Source organism: Miscanthus floridulus, unplaced genomic scaffold, assembly GCF_019320115.1.
Source record: "Miscanthus floridulus cultivar M001 unplaced genomic scaffold, ASM1932011v1 fs_714_4, whole genome shotgun sequence".
NCBI classification, from domain to species: Eukaryota; Viridiplantae; Streptophyta; class Magnoliopsida; order Poales; family Poaceae; genus Miscanthus; species Miscanthus floridulus.
This window is the reverse complement of record NW_027097152.1, coordinates 62291-80000: the sequence shown is the minus strand read 5'-3', so window position 1 is coordinate 80000 and position 17710 is coordinate 62291. Positions and strand designations below refer to the sequence as shown.

Here is a 17710-nt window from a genome sequence, read left to right as displayed (position 1 = left end):
GGGTTTCCTCCACGCCTACATCTAGATCTACTTTGCAACACTCAAATGAAACCATCGCAACGTACATCTGAAATAGATGAAATATTTGGGACATACACTTGCAACATAGTCATTGCAATATGCAACATCCAGATCTACTTTTGCAATACATAGATGGAACAATTGCAACATACGTCTGAAAACAGATAAAATAATTATAACATACACTTGCAACATAACCATTACAACATATGCAACATCCAGATCTACTTTTGCAACACCTAGGGGAAACACTTGCAACATATGTCTGAAAACATATGGAACATTTGAAACATACACTTGCAACATACATGTGTAGCCATTGCAACAAATGCAACATCTAGATCTAGTTTTGCAACACCTAAATGAAACACTTGCAACATATGTCTGAAACAAATGAAACATTTCAAACATACATGAAACATATGTGTATAGCCATTGCAACATATGCACCATCCAGATCTATTTTTACAACATCCACATAAAATATTTGCAACATACATCTGAATAAACCTAAAACACTTGAAACATATGTTTGCATCATGAGCTTTCAGTGCAACATCTCCTTGCATCTTGGGCGAATGAAGGATCGTCGGCATGTGGAGTTCGCCGGTCGCGCGGAGCTTGCCGCTGCGGTGGAGAAGGCCGCATGACGGTCAGTGAGCGCGGTGGAGAGCGCCGCGGTGGCGGTGATATGAGAACGGAGACTACATAATACAGGAAAGTGAGAGCGGAGATTCTTGTGAGACTATTGGACCGTTCGGGCGGGCGTCGAGGTCCACCAACGCAAGCGTCCGGCGCAACGGACGTCCTACCCGCAGCATTTCCGTATATGTATGCCAAGATGATGCATCCGTGACCTATGAGGCTTTATATGACGGCAACAAAAAGACACTTGCAACTTACTACCATTTTGAGGATCGATCAGCGGGCTAGTTAGGATGCAATTCGCAAGAGCTGGTGAGATATATAGGTACGTAGCTTTGCTTTGTGATCACAACGGCAAGCAAGGTGAACAATACATTTAATTTCTTTCTCTATAATAAAAGTATATATATACACGTTAATTTGACTAAAAACATTTGAGACATTCAGAGATCAGACACCGTTTTTATTGACGGAGATCATATGGAAGTGAATTTGCAGTAACCGAAGAAGTGAGTTTTTTTTTAAAGAAAAAAGTACTAATGAACCTAGCTAGCTAGGCGCGCAAATGGGTGAGCACTGAGCAACCATGAACCATGGTAGTTTCTAGCTAGTACAGTGTGCAATCATGCAGCAAAAACCAAAAAGGTACAGCACGATTAACTACATACGTGTGCCCAGCCCTAACCAAACTAGTTGCTGCGAGCCAACTGGACCATTGCAGCTGCGCTGGCGAAGCAGCCAGCGACGGCGCAGCTGATGGTCACCTCCTGAACCGTCTCCCGCACCGGCGGAGCAGGCAGCGGACGATCTCCTCATCCGCCCCCGAGAAAACCCTTGGAGAGCGCCGTCCAGAACGCGCGGTCCGGCCCGCCGGTCTCCGCGACCGTTCGCCGTGCCTCCTCGCCGACGCTCCTCCGGATGGCCCTCTGGTTGGTGAGGCGGTCGATGAGGTTGTGGAGGATGTCGACAGTGTACTCCGGGTGGCCCTGGATGCCCAGCGCGTGCTCCCCGGCCGCGAACACCTCCACGCGCGTCTTCTCCGAGTAGGCCAGCACCGTCGCCGCCGGCGGGATCTCCCACACCTCGTCCTGGTGAACCTCGATGAGGGCGGCGCTCCGGGGGAGGTCGTCCTCGACGAGACCTCCGAGGAACTCGAGGCGGCCCTCCAGGAGCTCCGGCGCAAACGTCACCTTCCTCACCCCGACGTCCCAGCCGTTCCGAGCCCTGCCGACCCTTCCGCCCAGTGCTCGGCACAGAACCTGGTGCCCGAAGCAGATGCCGAGCACCCGCTTCCTCATGGCGTGGACGGTCTGGACGAGCGCGCAGAGGCGCCGGATCCACGGCTCGTCGCCGTGCGCGTCGTGCGGGCTCCCGCTCACCACGAAGCCGTCGTACGACGCCAGGTCCTCCGGCGCGGGGAACTCGCCGGCGATCACGCGGAAGCAGTCCCACCTCTCGTCGGTGCCACCGCTGACGTCACCGAACGCGGCGACGAAGACGTTGTAGTACCCGCCGTACACCTCCTTGGCGTACTCCGAGTCCCAGAGCGCCAGCAGCAGCGCGTAGCGCCTCCCGCCGCGCCCCGCCGCCGGCTTAGTCATTGCCGGTGGTGATGAGCAAACTAACACTATACAGCCGATCGATCGGAGGCGAAGCTCAGCTGACCAGCTAGCTAGTTACGATCGAGCTTGCGAGTGTAGTGCAGCAACACTGATCAGCTGTGTGTTCTGCCAATTTGCAATGATCTGCAGAGCGATTCGGAGCTCCTATTTAAGCTGTGTAGTAGGCGTGTAGCTGTAGCTCGATGGAGTCGCGATCGCTTGTGGAACACATGCATGGCTTGGGATATAAACTAATGATCAACTAGAAAACAAAGCGTGGCGTTGCCGCGCGGATGTGTGGAGTGTCCGTAGCTGTGAAGTCAGTTTTGACAATGCATTTTAACGTTATTATCTAACACTACTGCAGGTTCTTTATTGAGTACCTGAGCCACTCAGTAAAGGCTAAATTGTACTCGGCAAAGCCTTTGCCGAGTGCGACACTCGGTAAAGAACATACGGCAAAAAATTGATCCGCAAAGTCCTCTTTGCCGAGTGTCTTTTATCGGGCACTCGGCAAAGAAAAGCGATCGTCACGGCGCCGACCCCGTTCTCTCTCTTTGTCGAGTGCCAACCCTGCAGGCACTCGGCAAAGATTTTTTATTTTTTATTTTAAAAAAAATTCTTTGCCGAGTGCTCCCTGGCCAGCGCTCGGCAAAGTTTGAATTTTTTTTTGCCGAGTATCCTCTGGCTGGCACACGGCAAAGTTTGCATTTTTTAAAAAAAAAAATTCTTTGCCGAGTGTCCTCTAGCTGGCACTCGGCAAAGTTTGAATTTTTTTTTAAATTTCTTTGCCGAGTGCCATTTGGCTGGCACTCGGCAAAGTTTAATTTTTTTAAAAAAAAAATCTTTGCCGAGTGCCATTTTTTCAGCTTTGCCGAGTGCTGTGACCATAGCACTTGGCAACGGGATCCTTTGCCGAGTGCAACACTCGGCAAAGTGACCCAAAACGGCAATTTTTTTATTTTTTTTATATTCCATCATGATAAATAAATTCATACAAACTTATATCACATATATATCTCATTCATCACATATATATCTCATCCATCCACACATCCATCCGCACATATCACATCCATCACAATATATATCACATATATAATAATAAGTGCTCAAGTCCATCCAAATAAATCCACAAGTCCATCAAAGTCCACAAGTGCATCACAAGTATATCACAAGTCCATCACCAAGTGAACAATAAATAAAAAAAATACAACGTGCACTCATCTCGGCCACTGCGACTATGGTGAAGGTCCAGCTCCATCATTTGGAGGTGCATGAGGTGGATTATTCGAACCACCGTCAGATAGAGACTGCACAAAGGAGTAAAGATTACATGTGAGACAAGATTATTTGGATAGCTAATCTAGGAATGTAGATGCCATACAAGCAAAGCACAAGCAAAAGTAAAAAACTTTCATACTCACGTTGGCAGCTGCAGCACGTGGAGGCGGAGGTGGAACCAACAGCCCAGCTGGCAAAGAGAAGCCCACACGTTGCCCAAGTCCTTGTAGGAACTCCGTAATGTCCGTCAGCCTCTATGCCTAGGCCTGCCGCTCGGTCCGCTCGGCGTCCAGCTGGGCCGCCAGCTCCTGACGTTGCCTCATTTCTTGTTCTAGCCGGGCCTGCAATATTTCACTCCAATGTTTCAGTAATGCAAAGCTAATTAAGGTATGTAAAGATCAATGTATAACGAGTAAAACAGAAATAACCTTGAGTGCGTCGATCCGGTGCTGTGCAGCGGTCGGCCATGTGTGAATGGTTGGGCTCTCGCTCATGCTCCGTGCTCAGATCTGGGAGAGAGAGGGAGTAGAGGCCGTGTCGATGACGCCGTCGCCAAGCCAGAACCGTCTATGCTTCTTACCTTGCCCCGCCCTCATGACGGCCTCTCCATCGAAGTCCTAGGTGCTCGGATCGTGGTCTGACCCATGGAGCGACCTCGCCACCTTAGTGTACTCACTGATGCGGGAGTGGACACTCAGGTTCGTGTATGCCTCGGGCGGGTCCTCCAGGTTGAAGGAGACATCGGACGTCTGAAAGCTCTAGTTTGGTTTTGGTGAATTGATGAAACCCTAAGTGCTAACCAAGTTTATCAAGTGATCATGAGATACGTAGCACATTCCAAGTGGTGAAGCAAATGAAGATCATAACATGATGATGATACCATGATGATGATCAAGTGCTTGGACTTGGAAAGAAGAAAGAGAAAAACAAAAAGCTCAAGGCAAAGGTATAAACCATAAGAGCTATTTTGTTTTGGTGATCAAGACACTTAGAGAGTGTGATCACATTTAGGTTTGATAGCCGTACTATTAAGAGGGATGAAACTCGTATCGGAATGCGGTTATCAAAGTGCCACTAGATGCTCTAACTCATTGCATATGCATTTAGGATCTAGTGGAGTGCTAACACCCTTGAAAATGTTTGTGAAAATATGCTAACACATGTGCACAAGGTGATACACTTTGTGGTTGGCATATTTGAGTAAGGGTGAAGAAGATAGAGTCGAAGAGGAGTTAGTCGCGCTGGTTACAGACTGACCGGACGCGTCCGGTATGGTGACCGGACACGTCCGATATTTCGCGATGAACTCAGTGACCGGACGTGCCCGGTCGCCACACCGGACGCGTCCAGTGTGAATCAGAAAATGCCGTGTTCGGTAGAGCAGCCGATCGAACGCTGGCTGCGTCCGGTCCGGTATCACCGGACGCGTCCGGTCGAGCATGGATGCTTACTGTACTCCACCGGACGCTGAGGCTCAGCGTCCGGTCATTTTCTAGCAGACGCGTCCGGTCGGCCTGGTGGCATACTGGACTCGACTGGATTCGGTGGCTCAGCGTCTGGTCATTCATAGTTCTATGTTCGATGTGAGCGTCCGGTCGTCGGCAGAATGGGTAGCAACGGCTCTGTTGTTTTGAACTAGACACATGGCAGTCTAGGGGCTACCGGATACGTCCGGTATGCTGACCGGACGCATCCGGTATTCACGATCGGAGCGTCTGGTGCTGTCTTGTCAGTTGGACTGGAGCGTCCGGTCACCCCGCGTTATGCACAGTGAAGGGATATAACGGCTCTATTTCGTGGGGGCTTATATTTAAGCCCCATGGCCGGATCAAGCTCATAACTCTTGGCCATTTGCATTGACATAGCAACCTTGTAAGCTTAGCCAAAGCCCTCCCACTCATCTCCATCATTGATTCATCATCATAGTGAGATTGGGAGTGAATCCAAGTGCATTGCTTGAGTGTTTGCATCTAGAGGCACTTGGTGTTCGTGTTTCGCTATAGGTTTCGCTTGTTACTCTTGGTGGTTGCTGCCACCTAGACGGCTTGGAGCAACGAGGATCGTTGAGCAGAGGGTGGTGATTGTCTCCGGCTCTGATCGTCGTGATTGTGAGGGGTTCTTGACCTTTCCCTGGTGGAGCGCCAAAAGGTACTCTAGTGGATTGCTCATGGCTTGTGTGATCCTCATCTTGTGTTGGTTGTGTGGCTCCCTATTGAGGGTTTGGCATGTGAAGCCAATTAGCGCGTGAACCTCCAAGTGAGTGAATCACCACAACGAGGACTAACTTGCCGGCAAAGCAGGTGAACCTCGATAAAAAATCATTGTGTTCATCATTGATTCCGAGGTGATTGGTCTTCATTGTTATTCATCCTTGTGATTGATTGGTTCCTTCATCTACATGGCGGTATAATCATCTTGATCACTCTCTTTACATTACCACAAACTAGTTGTCATGCTCTTTAGTGTAGCTAGTTGTGAGAGCTTGCTTGCTTGGTTAGTGTGGCTATTTAGTTAGCCTTTGAGAGGACACTAACATAGGGTAGTGTCATAGCTATTGTGTGAATAGATACTATCTAAACTAGAATTGTGGTAGGTGGCTTGCATTTTGAGTAGGCTAGCGCAACACTTGCTTCGCCTCATAACTGTCTAACCATTTTGTTAAGTGTTGTTGTAGAAATTTTTATTAGGCTATTCACCCCCCTCTAGCCATTAGGACCTTTCAACGTCGCCTTGCCCTTGTGGGCCATACACCATGCCTAGAAGTCCAAGCAAGCCTGGCCACTATGTGACGCTGACTATGAGAAAGACAGCACGATGATTAGAAATCAGGCGGAACTGAGCGTCACAATAGATAAATGAATTCGCGTACCCATGCTTGTTTGTATCTAGCGAGGCTGCAGCTACCTTGATGGTGTGCTGGACCTTGCATCTGCAAACGACAGTCCTAGGCATCCCTATGCATCTTGAGGTACTCCTCCGTGAACCACCTCTCCACCATCATCGCCCAGCACTCGGGATACGCTTGGCACCACCAGGGAATCATCTACACGTCATCAAGTATTGGACATATAAGAAGATCAAATTAAACCAACTTAATCTCAAAACGAATCAATATTGATGTTCTTCATTTACCTCAAGGTACTGCTTCCGGGTCAGCTACATCTCTCTTGTGTCTTTCTTGGTTTTCCTCTCTCCAAACTTCGACCCGTAGTAGGTTACGATGGCCTGGATGCGCACCTCATGATGCATGTCGGTGATGAGTTTTTTACAGGCTTTGGTAGTCACCTGCTCCGCCCTGGCCTCAAATCCCTCATCGCATCTGTAATAAGTCTACAGACAAAAGCGATGTATCCATTCATTATTTCAAGAAAAGTCCAATAAATGCGATGTATTGAGCAATGTTGTGTGATGGAGACTTACCCAAAACTCTGCCTTCACCCGCGCCGCCTTGCTGGGGTACTCCGCATCGGGGGCGACGACATAGTGGTCAAACGAGTAGGCTGGCTCTATCTTCGATGCGTACGTGATAATGCCGGGGAAGTGTTGTCTGCACAGAAGACCCAGGATGCCATTGACTAGCCATGCGCTACCACCCGACACAACCACCCAGTTCCTGCACAAGTGATTAAGAAAAATTATTAGTTTTTTTTCATCATATCATATGAAGTAGTGGTGATAACATATAAAGTTACTTACTTTTGCCCTTCGGGGCAAATCACTGGGCGTTGGTGAGGAAGCGGAACCTATGGAAGGCTCGTGGGACCTCGCAAGTAGACACTCGAAGAGGAGTCAGAGGAAGCGGAACTCATGCCTGCCGCTGCCTCCTCCTCCTCCTCATCCATCTACCGAACTAGCTCCTCGTCCAACTCATCCACGGGCACCACCTCCTCCTGCGGCTGGTGGTCCTCCTCACGCGGCATGGGAGGAGATGGCCCCCTCCTACGACTGGTGGTCCTCCTCCTCCTCCTCCTATCCAATCCCTCCACAGCCCCCTCTGCCTCCTCCTATAGCTGGCGTGGCCTTTGGTAAATCAAGTTCACAGACCTATGATGGTCGCCCACCATCTTTGTTCAATCACCTGCAATAAAAAAGAAAAACAAGACATAATTAGAAATAGGTGCAAATCGAACAAAACATAATTACAAAAAACATAGTAATACATGTATTAGAAATATATGCAAAAATAAACAAAACATAATTACAAAAAACATAATATTACATGTATTAGAAATAATCTTCATGATTGAGATTAGCTGGATCATAGGTCTCGTCATCACTATCAACATTGTCCAACTCATCAACACTATCCAAAGGATGAATGTTGTCTTCATTGTCATTGCCTAAACGTAATCGCTCAAGCATTTGTATGTCCTTCAGATTTCGCACCTCGTCTCCAACGTCCTTGTCATCATCTGTTTCATTGTCTACTTCCATTCCTATCTCTTTCGTTCAATCTATGTCAAACCTCCCTTGTAGCCCCTCTTCTTGATAGAACTCTCCATCATATGTGTTTGGGTTGAAGTTATAATCTTCATCATTTGGGATAGGTAGTTTACCGTGTGGTGATACCTTGTGCACAATAGACCAACCCTTAAGATGCTTGATGTCTTTGCACGCGTATGACGTATAATAAACCTAGATGGCCTGTTGAGCCACAATGTAGACATCTTTTCCTAGATAGATAGAATCCTATCGAATCTTGACTAGCCCAAGCTTAGGGGTCTGTCTCGTTACACTAGGATGAAACCAGTGGCATTTGAATATGACAGGAGTAAGAGGTTTGGAACTATAGAATGATAGTTCGTAGATTTCTTCAATTCTTCCATAATAGTCGAGTCCATCAGTGTCGAGCGTGACAACTTCGTTGTTTGTGGTTTTTCGATTGGGCCGACTCTGCTCGTAGCTTGCTGTGTGAAAACAATATCTATTCACGTCATAACCGGTAAATGACTAGACCCTAACGGCACAACCATTTGCAACATGTCTCAGCTCATCACTTATAGGCGCATCGGTTTGGACTTTCTGTTTGAACCAACAAATGAAATCAGGGCTCTCTGGTTCTGCACCCCGTGAAAGAAGGGTATCATTTTCTTGTGGGGTAGGTTGCCTTGATCCGTGCCAGGATTGACAAAGAAATTCCCTGTACCAACAAGAAACAAGGGGGTTGGACGAAGAAACAAGGACATACGGTGAAATGAAACAAGTTCATTCAGAACTTACCCAATGAACGGCTTCACCTCGACAAGGTTGGTCAACACATATAGCATGATACTGCGCCACTCTTCATTTTTCAATTGCTTAGTGGTCGATGCACTTGCGCTTCTGAGTTGCCCTTGGAAAAGGCTGAGGTTCGATTCATTTTCGTCAGCATTGTAACGAGGGGGTGGATTATAAACGCTAGGAAGGTTCTCAGTGTAGTATTTCTCTGTGAAGTTCGACACCTCCTCTAGAATGTATGCCTCTACAATGGAAGCCCCAATTTTGGCTTTATTTCTATATTTTTTGCGAAGAGTCTTCAGACATCTCTCGATTGGATAGCACCAATGGTTCTGCATGGGCCCCCCATTCGTGCCTCATACAGGAGGTGCACAATCAAATGCTGCATCGACAAGAAGCAACCGAGTGGAAAGATCTTCTCCAACTTATAGAGCAATATGGGTGCCCCTTTTTCCAAGTCATCAATGACGGTCCGAGAGAGCTCCTTGGCACAAAGCTGGCAGAATAAGTAGCTCAACTCTGCCAGCACTTGCCAGACATGCTCTGGGACATAGCCTTGAACCATCGCCGGAAGAAGCCACTTAATCCATATGTTGTAGTCATGACTCTTCATCCCGTTGACTCATAGAGTGCCTAAGTTCACTCAACTCTTTAGATTCGCTGCATACCCATCAGGGAACATTAGCATCTTGATCCATTCAAGTACTTCCCTCCTTTGGTCCTTTTTCAAGATGAAATCAGCCTTAGGCCTTCTCCAGGTCTTGCCACGACTAGGAGGCTGCATCTCTTGATTTGGTCTATCGCACAACGTTGCCAGGTCCACTCTAGCCTTAGGGTTGTCCTTAGACTTTTCAGTGTCCATGAGTGTTGCCTAAAGTGCCTCGGCGACATTCTTTTTAGTGTGCATTACATCAATGTTATGTGGCAGAAGAAGGTCATTGAAATAGGGGAGCCTCGTCATGCCCGAGATATGAGTCCACATATGTTGCTCACCATATCCCACAAAACCACCTTCTTCATTGGGCATGGGAGCATCTATCTGAGCATAAACCTCAGCACCAGTCATCATCTGCGGTGCAGGGTTTGTCACTTTGACACCTTTCATAAAGTTCTTGATGTCTTGTCTGAATGGATGGTCAAGAGGTAGGAATTGATGATGTCTGTCGAACGATGAATACTTGCCACCCTTCTGCAACCAAATGAACCTCACACCTTCCTTGCATATTGGGCATGGAAACTTCCCGTGAACACACCAGGCGCAGAATATCCCGTATGCCAGGAAGTCATGTAGGGAGTAGTGGTACCAAATGTGCATTCTAAAGATTGTCTTTGTAGCTCGATCGTATGTCCATACCCCTTCGTCCCAAGCACGGACCAATTCATCAAACACGGGCTCCATGACACACCCATATTACTCCGTGGGTGTCCAGAAATTATCAACAACAAGAATACGTTATGTCGTTGAAAGGAGACACCAGGGGGAGATTAAGGGGGATAACAAAGATGGGCCAACATGTGTATGGGGCAGCCATCATTTCATAAGGATTGACCCCATCTGTTGCCAGCGCGACACGTACATTACGAGCCTCATCTGCTTTGTCACGATATTTGTCATTAAAGCAGATCCAAGCTTCACCATTAGATGGATGTACCATCTTGTTAGGATTGTACCATTTGCCATTTTTGTGCCATGTCATCTATTTTGCGGATTCCTCGGTCATGTATAGCCATTGGATCCTTGGTAGGAACGAAAGGTACCGTAGGATTTTCACAGGGATCATAAGTTGCCTCTTTTGGCCATCATCAGAGTCTACCTCCAAGTACCTAGAGGATTTACACTTTGGATAGAACTTTGCATGCTCATGTTCTTTCCTAAATAGGATGCACCCCTTCAGACAAGCATGTATCTGCTCATACGGCATCTTAAGTGCACGAAGGAGTTTCCATGACTCGTACATGCTCTTTGGCAGAATGTGGCCCTCCAAAAGCAGGGTGCCAATCACGGTCAACATCTTATTGAAGCCAGGTCGACTCAAGTTTAACTCGGACTTCAACCCCATTAAGCGTCCAATGGCATCCAGTTGAGACATCATTGACTGATCATGAAGGGGTTTCTGTGCCGAGTCCATCATGTCATAGAACACATGTGTGGCTGCCTCCATCTCCTCCTTCTCACGTCCCTCGCCGAACTCTTCTTGGTGAAAGTCATCTAACATGTCTGCTACCCCAGCATTAGCATCAAAAGCCTCCACCCGTGGTCTCACCACCTCCTCTCTAATACGATGGGCTTCACCATGGTGGACCCACCGGGTGTAGTCCGGCGTAAATCCATGCTTCACAAGATGTTTACCCATTTCTACCTTGTTTACCCTTCTCCTGTTTCCACATTTGCTGCAGGGACACAAAACTAGGCAATGTCCTTTAGCAGCCTTGCCAAATGCACTGTTCAAGAAAGTATCGGTCTTGTTCATCCATTCTGTGGTGTAATCACTATGACTTCTCCAGCCCATGTACATCCACTGATGGTCATCCATCCTCTAACATATGTATCAACGAGTAATGTAACCATCAATTGCATCTACATGGTGTTCCTACTATCTAATAGGTGAGGATAGGTTCTAATCCCACCCGCGGATGCGTAGATGAGGTTAGTTTCCATGCTCTACTCCTATCCAAGACAGAATTTCGGCAGCACCTCCCCGCTATTCTCCAGATACACGTCCTACCAAAGAAGAGTGCGTATCTGGAGAACAATAGGGAGATGATGCCGAAACTCTATCTCGGACCAGAGCAGACCATGGAAACTAACCCATCTATGCATCTGTGGGCTGTCTAAAAAATGTAGACAATCTGAAATAGATATGGTCATAGATATACAAAGATCTGCATACCTCCAACCGTATCTCTTTCGAACGAGAGATGCCTAATTGGGTTACGCGATCTATGACCATGATACGGAAAGGGGGGTTATACCTAGGGTGGCGGCAAAGTCAGGCTAGCGGGGCCATGGTGGGTCGGTGCAGTGGCGAGGCGACGCAGTGCAGGCAGATCGGCACGGCGACGGGAACTCGGACTCCGCTCCGACGGACTCTTCTCTACAAAAATGGAACAAAATACTGTCATTTTAAAAAAATTCGGCAGAACCTCCCCTGCATGGCGAGGTTTCCAAAACCTACAAAAAAACAGTGGCACGATGGCCGACAAGCACATATGTCTCAAGAGAAGCCATGTAGTTTGGATATCAATCCGTGCAGAAGAATATATCCAAGTAGTACCACTACTTCTACTACTACTTCCACTATTGCTACTACTACTACTACCACTATTGCTACTACTACTACCACTAGTTCTACAACTACTACTACCACTACTTCTACTACTACTACCACTAGTTCTACTACTACTACTACCACTAGTTCTACTACTACTACTACCACTAACACTACTACTACAACTATCACTACCACGACAACAACAAGAGAGGGCATACCTGATGGGCGCCGGGGGTAGCGGTAGGCGGCGTCAGGGTCACCGGAGTTGGGAACGGGGTCGGGCACGGGCGGCGTTGGGGCGGGCGGTCCACGGAGCGTGGCCGGGGGCAGGGCCGGCTCCTCGGCATTGGCGGGCCGGCGTGGGCGAGCTGGCCATGCTTGGCCACACGCGGGCACGGGGGGCGGGGGTAGGTGCCAGTGCACGGCTCGGTGGCTAGCGGGCATGGGGCGGCTGTGGGCGTGGCGCACGGGAAGGGGAGGGCGGTGCATGGTTCGGGGGCGGGGCTAGGCCAGCGTGGCCGTAGAGGGCGGCGCGCGACACGAGGGCGGGGGCAGGCCAACGTGGGCATGGCTGGCAACGCATGGCACAGGGGTGGGGGTGGGCCAGCATGGCCATGGAGGGTGGCGCGCGACGCGGGGGCGGGGGCAGGGCCGGGCCGGGCCGGCGTGGCCGCGGAGATGTCCTGGTTTGTAAGGATCGTACATGACAATGTACACAAAATCTTCTAAAATTTTTATCATAGCCTCCACATACGATATCACGACATCTCAACAAGTTTCATGATTTTTGGACTTCGTTTGCTTTTTATAGAATTTAAAAACACTTCGCACGCAAGTTCGTGGTCATGTTTCGTGAACAAGATGTCCGAAATTTTGGGTCCGTTCCTGGATACGGCCTCACACTACACACACTAACATGACTATCAATTTTTGAATCATTAAATTCCATTATTCGTACCACGTGCAGTTCAAATTTATATTTTTCAAAAAAATTCAAGTAAACGAAATAAAGTAACTAAATATATCAAAAAGCCACAAAAAATCCTCAAATTCTAACGAGAAGTTCCTGGTGCTTTAAAAGGGCTGCACAAAAAAATTGGAGGCCAAAAACAAAAAAAATAATAAAACTTTGCCGAGTGCCATGGGGCTCTTTGCCGAGTGCCAAGAATAAGGCGCTCGGCAAAGAGGATTTTTTATTTCTTAGAAATTTCCTCTTTGCCGAGTGCCTCCACTAGGGCACTCGGCAAAGACATTTCAAAAAAAAATCTTTGCCGAGTGCCGTGTCAGGGGCACTCGGCAAAGTATTTTGCAAAAAAAATATACTTTGCCGAGTGCCAGATCTGGGACACTCGGCAAAGACATTTCAAAAAAAATTAAATCTTTGCCGAGTGCCGTGTCAGGGACACTCGGCAAAGTATTTTCCAAAAAAAAACTTTACCGAGTGCCTAACAGCAGGCACTTGGCAAAGAACGACGTGGCCGAACACCGTTACACGGGGCAACCTATGCCGAGTGCCGCGCTTTTGCCGAGTGCCCTTTTTTGCCATGTGCCCAGCACTCGACAAAGAACTCTTTGTCGAGTGCAATTATTTGCCGAGTGCCTGATTTTTGACACTCGACAAAGCAGTTTACACTCGGCAAAGGCTCTATTTCTAGTAGTGTAACTAATAATGTGTTATTAGATCAGAATAAAATCAAGAGATCACAGATCTCTCCTGCAAAGCCTGTCATCACTCATCAGCCTAAAAGAAGGGTCAAATGATGCAGAGGAAACATGACGTAATTTTTTGCTAGAAGCTTTAATAGGGAATAAATAGCAGTAGCACAATTATAATTAATACAGGAAAAGCACATGCGCTGAGTGCTGCTGATGTTTTTGGCCTGAATATGCTTCTTTTGTTTTGGAATGTTCTAACATTTAAAATAGTTGATTCCATTAATAAGCTTGCTGAAAAGTAACACGTGGCGTTGCCGCGCACCTGAGTGGAGTGCCGACTTTTTTTATTTTGAATCTGAAAATGTTGTGTGGCCTAGGTGAGGTAAGGTGAAATTGTAAAAAGGAATCAAAGATAAAAGTTCAGTAAATAAAGAGTGAGGACCGAGTATCTGAGATTCTGAGGATGTCTCGAGCAAGAAAAATAATGAAATAGTAGGATAGTACACAAAAGAATGTGGAGTAACCTATTGGTAGGTTATTATTATGTAGTAACCTATTGAGTAGGTTAGTATACAAAACACCGTGGGCACATAAGGGAGCCTGGATATGGCAGCCCTCACTACAATTTGCATTTGACATTAGAATAAATTAATAACCATGGCGACAAAGTCATAAAGCATGAATACTGACATGAAGGAATAACTAATAAGTCCTGAGACTTGATAACTCAAACATTACAAGTAGTTACAAAAATAAAACTACTGATCAAGGCATACTCATCTAAAATCTTCTTAGAGAAATTCAGAAGGTCAATAAGAGAGAATACATTCCTATCATATAAGAAAATATTGAAAACATGCCACTTCCGAAACTTGCATCAGAAGCTTGACATCAGAAGCTTGGTTATGTGAAAATAAATAGGACTTGTGGCACAACATCAACGGCCTGATAATTGCAATGAGCCTAGCCTGGATGCAACAATCACATTTTTTTCTAGCATGGCTAACCCAGGTTACTACCATACAAAGTACTGAGTATTAACTGACACTGATATAGAGCTCTTGAGTAAAAGAAAAGGGGGTATTAATCAAATATATTTTTCTCGTGGGGATAGATATTTGACAAATGTAATTGAACATCCTTATGCATACAACATAGTTAAGTAGTAGGACCTCTCTTTCTAGGCCTGGGAAACTACCTCATATGAAATATTAGGGTCATTTAGTAGCTGTCAAATTTTGATGATTGAATCTTCAAATTACAACATCATTAGCAGTTATCAAGTAAAACTCAGTTCATGCCATTGTGAAATGTGAATTGGCTGCAGCTCAAGTTGCACGGCAGTTCTTGATCAGCTGGACCACAGTATTGGAACAAAATTGCAAATGCAAGAGCAGGACATCCAATTGAGGAAAATTTTCAAAGCAATACAAGGAAGCAAACCTTTGGGTGGCTACTGAAGGAAGGAAAGATCATGGAGTTCTGCTGCAAAAATTTGTTCCTTTTTTTCTAAAATAAGCATGTAACATCCCAAAATTTGCCTCTTTTGAAATATAGTGAAAATGATTTAAGTTGGAATTTTTGTGCACATGAAATATAGGGAAATAAAAAGTTTCATTAAATTAAAATACATTATAAGGTAGCAATATGTTTGATGCATACATGCTATTGCATTTAAATTTTATTGGTTGAGTGGTTTTAATTGAAAAGTCAAAATGGTTAAGATGGTTTTGAAAAGAGTTTGAAAATGGCTTTGAAATAAAAGAAAAGAAAGAAAAGAAAATTAGAAAATAAAAGTATTTTTAAAGTTGTAAAGTTTGTCTTGGAAAGCCTAACAAAATTTATCTCTAATGCGTATGTAAAGGAACATAAGATAACGATGCTTCCAATGAGGAGACCAGTGATAGTTAAGACCCCAGAAGGAGAAATGAAGGCAAACCATAAATGCCCAGGAGTTAGTCTTAACATCAAAGGAGTAAAATTTGAAGCAAACTTTATTGTATTAGAGTTGGTGGATATTGATGTCATTCTTGGAATAGGATGGCTATCTGCTTGTAAAGGAGTGATCAAGTACGCCCAGCGTTCGGTGCTTCTAACCGCACCGTTAGGAGAAAGAATTGAGTATGAAGGTATTCAGCCTGTACCTGAGGACAATGTGGTTAAGAAGAGAGAGGAGATCTCACCAGAGTCAGAATCTGGAAGAAATCAACATTCGAGTTCTATTACATTGTCACATCCAGCTCCGATCCCTAGTCAGTTAAACTTAGACTCTAAAGAATTGGAAGTTTCTCAAGCTAAGATTACTCCAGTCTTTCCATATGAGGTATGTATAGATGGGTGGACAATCACCTACACGGAGTTTCAACCCCGAAAGATCAAGCGAGCTAAAAAGCGGTCTAGTCAAACAAAGATGAACTTACAGAATCAGCAAGCTGACAATACTGTAAGCAACAATTCTATGGAGTATGACATCACTAAAGATCCAGCTAAGAGGAAGTGTTATCATTGCCAGCAGGAAGGACATTATGTTAAATCTTGCTCACAGAAGAATCAACAAGTACACCATGGAAGTAGCCAGAGTCAGATCACAACCGGACTGTCACCAGGAAGTGTCAGTGATACCTAACCCAAAAGAAGCATATGGTGAAATTGATGTAGTGGATGACATGTCACTCCCATGCGAGAGATGTCCCTGTAATCATGCCATTTTTAAGAATTAGGAGTTGTGCCCCTTATGTAATAAAAACGATAGTATCGCAAGTGAGTCAATAATTGAGTTGTGCATCTTTACTGTCTTGTTGAATTGTCATTATGTTTATGCTTGTTTTGCATCTTTGTAATGATTGCAATGATCTTGTTGGGTGTTCCCGCAATTTCATTTAGTTTATAGGTTTAAGGTATAAGGATTACTGAAATAAATAGTTGGGTTACGGTTTTCTTCTGTTTTTCCTATCCCATCTTTGGAGCTGCCTGTCTTTATCGGTTCATATCTCTAATTTTGGACAATCAAAAACCCTGAGGAAATCCTGAACAACAGTAGACTTCAATCACAAGACGATGCAAGCTATACTTTGGTATCCCCTACTTTACCTTATCTTAAGGGGGGTAGCCAAGTTGAAGAATTGGTAAGATGAAGTGTCATATGTTCGAGTTTGCACAGTGGAAATTAGAGTGCGCAGTGAAAGCATGGTGGTACTCAAGGATGTAAGAGAGAACTCAGAGTTTCAATGAATTTTGGTTAGAAGTCCAAGAAAGGTCTATCCAAGACCAGCAAGACATTGATAAATCTACTGGAAAAGCTTTTAAGTTAGTTTGGATCAAGAGACTGCAGTCAAGTGTTTGAAGGAGTCCAAAAGGTCAAAGTAAAACCTGAGTATTAGATTGTTAGATCAGGACGAGAGCTTTGTATCTACAATAATGCATCTTGTGAAGATGTAGGATATGTCCTTATAAGCATGAGTTGAACTAACCTGTTATCTGGAGTTATCCATTATGATGCATGGAAGTACCATCTTCTTGAAGGTAAAAGTAATATCTAGAAGGATCACAAGAATATATAGGATATTTTCACCAAGTTGGTCTTGAGCTTATGAAAACCTCGTTGGAATGAGATTAATTGTGACTTGGAAAAGTGCTATCACTTCGAGAAGCGAAGTCATGACCAATGCCCTTAGCAATGGAGAATTGTGCTAAGAAGGTTCGAGTAACACCAAGAATTAAGAGTTGTATTCCTAGTTCGAGCAACTTCACCAAGATCATCAATGTTTTGAAGATTGATGGTAGATCATCTTTCGGACCAAGAACATAAGGAAGCCTTGTTGAAAGGTGAACATATGAAGAGAATTATGACCTAGTGATTAGGGTTACCTGAGAGTTGTTCAAGGTACCTGTCAAAATTTTGGAAATAGTTACGCAAATTACTTGGAGTAAGGGCAACAGGTTATACAAAGTAATATGGATCTTTATCAAGACGATGGAACTGCAGGAGGAAGTAAAGAAGAATCCAAGGACGGA

General features: G+C 45.5%; 1 pseudogene; it reads right to left on the bottom strand.

Annotated features, from left to right (window-relative positions):
- Nucleotides 1-1115: 1115 nt before the first annotated feature.
- Nucleotides 1116-2410, bottom strand: LOC136532801 (gamma-glutamyl peptidase 5-like; annotated as a pseudogene).
- Nucleotides 2411-17710: the final 15300 nt, after the last annotated feature.